Source organism: Rhinoderma darwinii, chromosome 3 (genome assembly GCF_050947455.1).
Source record: "Rhinoderma darwinii isolate aRhiDar2 chromosome 3, aRhiDar2.hap1, whole genome shotgun sequence".
Lineage (NCBI taxonomy): Eukaryota > Metazoa > Chordata > Amphibia > Anura > Rhinodermatidae > Rhinoderma > Rhinoderma darwinii.
Window position 1 is genome coordinate 12,615,703 of NC_134689.1, and position 8,618 is coordinate 12,624,320.

At 41.9% G+C, this 8,618-nt stretch overlaps 1 long non-coding RNA gene across 2 annotated transcripts in view; it reads left to right on the plus strand.

Annotated features, from left to right (window-relative positions):
• The window catches only part of LOC142748731 (uncharacterized), an 85,755-nt gene extending 77,507 nt beyond the window's left edge, over positions 1 to 8,248 (plus strand). Inside the window, exon 8 of one of the 2 annotated variants that reach the window (XR_012882299.1) lies at positions 7,711 to 8,248. This is a non-coding gene — a long non-coding RNA (uncharacterized LOC142748731). The remainder of the gene's footprint in view (positions 1 to 7,710) is intronic. The other variant, XR_012882298.1, reaches the window with a different exon arrangement.
• The last annotated feature ends 370 nt before the right edge of the window (positions 8,249 to 8,618 follow it).

An 8,618-nucleotide genomic window follows, 5' to 3' on the forward strand; every position in this document is an offset into this window, starting at 1 on the left:
TGCGGTGAAATCCGTGGCTGATTTTTTCCGCTACGTCTAAACGTGGCCTTACAGTAACAGTACAGTTTTCCGAGTTGTGCCTTGTTAGGGCACGGCCAGACGTGGCGGAATTGTTGTGGAATTCTCCAGCGGTCGTTTTTTACTGTTTCAATAAATTTTTAGGCAAGTTAGTTCAGACGTTGCGGAAAACTCTGCTGCGGACCATAGGCTGGGGTGCGGAATTTTCCCTCCGCAGCATGCACTGTCTGTTGCGGAGAAGAAGCGGAATTTCACTGCGGATTTCAGCCTTTGCAATGCAAAAACGGAAATCTGTGGCAAGTCCGCTGTGTTTTCTGCAACGTATGAATTACCTGTCAAATATGCAAATATTGGTGCAGATTCTTTGCGTAATTGCCCCAAATCTGCACCAACATTTGCAGCGGAAAAACTCGGCCACATCTGGCCGTGCCCTTAGGATTCGAGCACCTGTGTGATCATCACATTGACCAGGACAAATTTTTACCCACTTAAAGTAAACAATGAAGGTTGACTGCAAGCAGAGATCTTGAAAGCTGTGAGGAATTGATACAGAAAGTATATAAGAAAACTGTGTAACTTTTCATTGTACAAAGGATATGAAACCGGATACATCCCATACATCCCATAGACGTTCACGTTCAACTTTAACTGATATTTACAAAAAGCTGTTAAAGTGTGCGTCCACAATGACTAGACATAATGTTATTTCAATAGAGCAGGGGAGATAAGCAGCTGCCAGAAAAACTTTGACGCTCTTTATTTCCAGTTAATGGTTTTACATCCAACCTATTGGATCCTTGTTTCTGCCCAAAATAAATCCCAAGGAACAAACTCCATAAACAAACTCTCAGTGGATCCCAATGAAATGTTATGGATCTGTCAATATAAAAACTAAAGTCTATGGTCAGTTTAACATGCTCCCCATTATGACCTCCCACAATGCACTACACATTAGATAAAAGTCCCACCATCAATAGTTGGGACTTTGGAGGTAACCCAACAATTCCCTGGTGCAGATGTCGAAGAAGAGAGGGAAAGGGCATATTGGATTTCAACATGCTCAACCCTTTGTTCCCACAAGAGATAAGCAGCTGCCAAAGGTGTCTGGCAGCAGCGATTCCCCCCTCTGCCCATTGAAATAAACATGTACTATACAACGGTACATATGATGGGCAGGTCAGGAAAAATATCTGTTCGCTAAACAAGTGTATGTTCAACAATTATCTAATGTGTATGGCCACCCTTACTAGCAGAATTCTGAGTTCAGCTCTGGATGACATGATATAACTTCCAATATATAGAAATAGAAATACCAAGAAAAGGTAGATGGAAAGGGAAGGGATGGTGTGTGAATCGCGACAATAACAATCTAAGAAAAAAGCCAATAACATAACAGGTAATCTATACGAAGCGGTAGCCATCATCCAGACTAGCTGTAAATCTGATCAAATTCAATGTATAAAGGGGGGGGGGGGGTAATATATTTACAGAAAATTAATCTACAGAGCGCATATGTATTGTTCACTGGGAAGGCAAACATGCCTGCAGTCAGTGATAGTACTTAATTGCAGCTGCTCTACTACAGCAATCTGTAATTGCCAGATAAGGACTAATTCACTAAAATTATACTGAAAAACAATGATCAAATCGATGCACACTAATCATACGCATATTTCACAGGTTACGTGCGAAATTAAAAGAAAGCGGTTATTATCCTAACACCATGAACACAACAATGGCTGGTTTACTCCATTACAGGCAGCTCCAGTTCATAGTCATATTTACTATATTTGTCTAGGAACACATAGGGGGGCACGTTTATTGGGGGGCAGATTCTATTTTTATGCTTACTTTATGCTAATATCCATTTTGCATTGTACAGATAGAGGGGTAGATATTTCAGCACTTGGGACATGGTTTGCTGGCACACTTCCTTCTGCCAGTGACTAGCACCATTGCGTGCTTGGCATCGCTGAACACAGCGAGAGATGGTGGCACTTCATTATGCGCTTGTCGGCACTGATCAAAAGAGAGAGCAGTGCACACAATGCAGCACTGCTTCCTGTCCTGGTGTTCAGCGTCGCCAAGTGCATAATGAAGTACTGCTCTCTCCTGGTGACGAACGTTCAGTAACTGCTCTGAAAAAGAAATAGCAGCTCTCCTACTTGCACCCCCTAAGCTGGTGTTCAGTAGCGTGGTCTCTCCTATGTTCCCCCTGCCAAGCTGGCATTCAGTAGCAGCGGTTTTGCCTATGTGCCCCCAAGCTGGTGTTCAGTAGTCACTCTCTTGTGTGCAGCGCCCTCAAGCTGGTGTTCAGTAGCCGCGGTCTCTCCTATGTGCACCCCCCAGCTGGTATGCACCACAGATGGATCATCTTTGCAAAGAAAGTCAGGGACCAGGGTCACACTGAAATGTAAGTTTAATGAACTGTTTAATTGATTTCTGATACATACGTGTTAACAGTTTGTCTTAAATGACATTCATGTTTGTACTTCATCATTGGCACGCCATATAATAAAGGTTGTCTACCCCTGCTGTAAAGGATTGGAAAAACATGGCTGTTTTCTTACAAAAACAGTGCCACACTTCTTCACAGATTGTGTGTGGTATTGCCGCTTGGCCCCATTCACTTTAATGGAGCTGAGCTGCAATACCAGACACGGGTGTGGCGCTGTTTTTGGAAGAAATCAGAGGGGAGTCGATTGTCAGAGACAGCTAAACTTTCCACCGTCTCTACATTCCTGACCACTGAATACATGGCACTCAATGAGTGCCAATTATTTAGGATCAGGAAGTGGCAATGCCACCTACTACTCTAAGGGTATGTTCACACGGCCTATTTACGGACGTAATTCGGGCGTTTTTGCCCCGAATTACGTCTGAAAATAGCGCCTCAATAGCGCTGACAAACATCTGCCCATTGAAAGCAATGGGCAGACGTTTGTCTGTTCACACGAGGCGTATATTTACGCGCCGCTGTCAAATGACGGCGCGTAAATAGACGCCCGCGTAGAAGAAGTGACCTGTCACTTCTTTGGCCGTAATTGGAGCCGCTATTCATTGACTCCAATGAATAGCAGCGCTAATTACGGGCGTAATTGACGTGGCGTTCAAGCGCCTGCACCTGCCGGTACGGCTGAAATTACGGGGATGTTTTCAGGCTGAAACATCCCCGTAATTTCAGCCGTTACGGACCCCTGCCGTGTGAACATACCCTAATCCTGATGATCCCATGATCGCCGGGTAGCTGCAGGTGCTGCTGGGTCTTAGCAAACCCAGATGAGCTTTACAGTCCATCTCAAGAGGCTGTTTCCCCCCCCCCCCCCCTGTAAATGGAGCTAATATGTCGGCCCTAGTTACATGGGAAATCAGCAATAAAAAATAAATATTTAATGTTAAAATGTCTGTTATGAAAAAATACAAAAATAAAATAACTTATTTGTTGTATATTTTAGATTCCCCATGATAAAACAAAATAAATACAAAATTCTAATATAAAAATAAAGCCCCATGTATCAATGAAAAAAAAAAGACATAACGGAAAACAAAAATCTGCCCATAAAGAGCTCCAATCGACCATATAACAAGTTGATCGGCGCTCGTTAACAAGCCCTTTTACACGGGCCGATGCTTTCTATATGGGATGGGAACAAGCAATTGGTAGTACGATTGTTCAGTCCACATCAGTTTGCATCGTTGTCGGCAGCACATCCCCTGATTACACTGGGAGATGTGCTGCCGTCAACAATTATTTTATAGGCTACACAAACGATGTGATCAGTTGAGCGATGTGGGTTTGCTTGTTTATTGGCTGATCGCGGCCCTGTTTACACAGGCCAATAATTGGGAACGAGTTTTCGTAAGAACTCTCATCCGGATGGTTATTGGCATACGTAAATGTTCTTTTATAGACTTTTGCTTGATGAATATATGTGGACATACGGGATGTTTTTTTAAATATTTGTGCAACCGTTCATGTGATTTAATAAAGATTTTGGAAATTTTTAGATTTTTTTGAAAATGTTTTCCATTTGAAGTGATTTTCTTAGAACATTATAGGTTTATGATCGGTGGCAAGTACTCCACTCTATAATTCTCTACAGTATAATTCTGGGTCGATGTAAATAATGACAATTCAGAGAAATAAATATTTACCGGTATATAGGGGGAAGTATGAAGATGGCACCAGTCTTCATAAAAAACAAGATAAACTAAGATGCCACAAATTTATTAAGAGGCGTGCCGCTTAATAAAAATGTTGCAATTTTAGCTGTGTGACATTGAATGAAATTCCACTACAATTTACGCCAGTTTAGTAAATGCGTGGGGATGGATGGACACACCCCCTTGCACCAAGCCCCACCTACTTTTTTTTTAAAGTGGCAAGAACAGGGGAACCGGCCCAAAAGTTGGAAATGTTTGCAACTTTTGTTCTGTTTGCAGCATTTGTACACCAGAAAACTGTTCATTTCCCACCACAGTCCGACTTTTTCAGTTAAAGAAAATCTTGGAGGAGGGCCGAGTTAATCATGTATAGATTCAGTCCAGAAGTGCAGCGGTGAAGGAGGCTTGAAGTCGCTAACAATCTTATCTTTTCACATATTCAAAGAAAATCAATTAACACAGTGACAGGCAACATTATTGACCTTGCTGGGAAAAGGCTTTTATACTAGTCCTGTCCTCAGGTGACCCAATGTTTCTGCAGATAGCAATTCAAACAGTGCACTAAGAAGCCATCATTTCTTAACCCTTTCACAAGCAGTGTGTTTTGGTCTGCACTGGCTAGACATTTTTAGTGTTTTTGCTTATTTTATTAGTTAATGGCCCTTGGGCTACCCAAATCAGTTTTGTGTTTTTGGTTTCTCTTGACATATAGGGCAGATTTTTATATCATTTCTTTTACAATGTTTGTCCAAAAATCACCAAATTATTCCATATACTTTTATTTCGTAAATTCACTCAAAAATAAACGGGCTTCTCCATTGTGTTTTGTTCATTTTGATATATAATGGGGCCGATTTATTATTATGGATGTGCCTGTTTTTTTGTTTTGTTTTGCTCTTTTGTTAGGCACAAATGAATTACGAGAGATTTCTTATTGATTTGCAGCAAAAAGAACACTTTGGTGTCTAAACGTCTTTCTAAAATAAAAAAATGGGCGTGGCTAAGAAGAGTCGAAAATTTTGACGCGTTTATTAAATTTCACATTTCATATCACCCCATACCTGGTTCAAATTGAGTTTGTCAAGTTTGACGGCATTCTGGCGCAGTTTGGCGCAAGTGCTGATGCACCAAATTTAGAACCACCTTAACACAGATTTAGCAAACACAAAGACACAAATAGTAAATCTGCCCCAGGATGTATAGTTTTGGTGATTTCTGGCTACTGTACGTGGGTTAGCAGTTGCCCAGACCTAGCAACTCTGCCATAAGGAGGACACCCAGCGATCAATCAAGTGATCACTATGTCCAATAATATATATTATATAATATGTATAGATTTAGTGGGCTATGGGTAATATACATGGGCTGTCAGTTGCCCACACGTTACCCAGCAATTCTGCCAGGCAAAGGACACCCGGTGATCACGTGATCGGTCACGTGATCACCATGTCCAATAGAAACAATGGCACTGACACCCCCTCTGTCTGTACATCTCATTGAGCGCAGTCTACAGTGAAATAGAGAATACAAAAGCTGTAATAAACCTCTTCGTTCTGGTCTCAGGGGGTCTCACGGTCTCTCAGCTGGGCACCTATTCTACTCCATGCTTGATAGCAGTCTTGGTGCAGGTGGTCTAAAGCCCTGGACCACTTGACGTACAATACATTTACGGTGCATGGACATTACACATTCAGTAAGCAGGCAAGACACAACCAGTAAAGCCTATACATGAATCCAGTCATTTTCACACTATGATGATGCAATATCAAGTTTTCTGTGTAACACACTTTCCCTAGCTAGTTTTTTTTGTGTTTTTTTTTTACAGTACACACCCAAAAACTTCTATTTTTTTCATTACAATGCTGGCCGGAAATAACTGTCCTAATACTACAGTCAGCGTCTCTGCAAACCAAAACCGTTCCCAAATTTTTCCAAAACTGGGAGGAACATCACAATGGAAGTTAGAAAATATTGTTGTATTGATCTGCTAAACGAGAATTTTTTTTCTTCTAAGTGTGTGTGGTTAATCAAGGGATTATTCCATGCAATACAATTTAGCACCTATCCACTGTATAGGTGATAAATGTTATACTGTATTGCTTGGGGTTCGATCGTTGAGACCTCACCAATAGATAAAATAGGGGACCCCCAACCAGACCGACCGCGGTAAAGAGGAGTTTTTATGGAGCGCTGATCTAGCATGTTCATTGATACTCCATACAACTCTGTAAGGCCCCATGCCCTCGACCGTGCCCGTAATCATAGCCCACGATTGCGGACACGGCCGGCCGCGGACGGCCACCCGCATTTTTCTCCCGTGCTTCCATACAAAGTATAGGAGCGCGGCCCGTAAAATCAGAAAAATAGGACATGCTCCATAATTCCCGGCACGGTTCTATGGCACGGACACCCATCCGTAGCGCTACGGAAATGTGTCCGCAACCAATAGAACCGAACGGGTCCGTAAAACCCGGGACCGTCGAAGGTTCTGCGGTTTCACGTTCGTGTGCATGGGGCCTAATAGTTATACAAATAGCTGAGTGAGGGTGGGGGTCGTGCTGATGGTGGGAGGGTACAGAGGGAGGGAGGGCATTTATTCCATATCCCTTTATTGAAGACAATACAAGGATTTAAAAAAACAAAAACAAGAAAAACTATTGGGTTTATTGCCCAACCGGATCTCCTGCATGGACGATAGTTTAGACAGGTTTTCAGAGATACGGATGATCTGTCTTAATACTACATAGTGTACAAGTACCAGTGGGGCATCCATAAGACTGGTGGTGTGAACATGGCTGAGAATCGCTAAGGCCAGGAGACTGCATAAGTAGGTGGCACAGGTGCCAAAGATAAGAAGGGTCAGTTGAGAAAAAATAACACTGGTGCAATTCCCTCCTTAGTCTAGTATCTCCAGGCATATGCACCTAGAACTGGAAAGGACTGCAGCTTCCCAGTAGCCCGTCAACATAGATATCTATAGACAGATAAAAAGATAACTATGATTTATTGACAAGCTCCAGGGTCAGCTGGGGACAATTTGGGTTCTTGGCATCTTCCCTCCTCGATGCTGCCATCAACCATTGTATTGTAATTCCCTATTGGCTGAAATACCTCCAAAGTGGAGCTTCCCTTTAAATAATATTAATGTATGAGATTTTACATACACTTTTGCCATTGCCATCAGTACGATTGTCCCACTGATTGAAATTCTGCTCACACTGTCAGATACTCGCCAGTTACGTTCTTCTAACGCCTGGGTCTCCAGTTTTATTAACGGATATTCGAGTATCATCTTGACAAACTATGTATTTTTGAAAACAATATGATTAAAAAGGAAAAGCCAAGAAAACCTTCTGACAAATAACTTAATTTGCGGCTTGCACGTGAGTTTTCTGTCCTGATTTAACCATGTATAGCCCTTTTACCCAATTAGGTTGGCTTTAAATAAAAGGACCTGCTGACACATTATTTGGAAACACTACACAGACATGACTTCTGAAATTGTTTTCTTTCTCTCGTTTTTTCTAGCCAGTACTGGTGTGGAAACATCTTAAATAAAGAGGGTCCATTCATGAACATGTAACAACCATGTCAGTTCGTGTTTTCTGCAAGCCCCATGGAAAAATCAGGCATCACCTTGGAGCCGTAAAGCTCACACAAAATGGGTCTTGTCTTTGAGAAGTTGGATCTACAGAAGCAGAGCTGAAGAAGATATATATTCCAGAACTTTGTCGTATATTCTTCTGTCACTATGGGGGACATAGGGAAAACCAGGATTTGGCAGGTAGCCATGAGTGTAGGATTTGTGATGTAATTTCCTGTAGAGCTAAGCAAGTGCATGATACATTATATCCATGTAAGGCCTGACTAATTTACTACCATAAGCAATGACGACATATTCTGGATGAAATTGTCCATTTTTTTCTACTCCTGACACCTTTTAACTCATAATTGGTCTTTCCAACAATCTTCTGACCAATTTATTAAGAACTAACTTCCCAAATACAGCTGCCAAATGGAACTTTTTAATTTATCTAGCAGTAAACTTATATAAATGAACCCAACCAGTGCTGCAGAAGGTCATCAGAGGTAACCCGCAGAACCCTATTATGGAATTCTGAGTTAACCGAGGAGGGGGTCCCTCATTCATAACCTCCATCAATTATCCGGTGCAAAGAGTGGCTGCAATGGGCATCTCTTTCTCTCTGGACGACTCTATGCATTGTATGGATACACCATTGATTTCAATAGGCACAATGTAATTCTGCATTTCTCCTGTGGTGGCACTGCAGAGGAAATGAACGCTTGCCGTCTGGTTTCCCTGAAGATTGCAGCAGCGGGATACCCTGTGATCAGCTTATTGTTTGTAAACTATTATAATGAAAAGGGATTGTTCAAAGTGGACAACTCCTTTAAAGGGATCGCCACTTTGAACA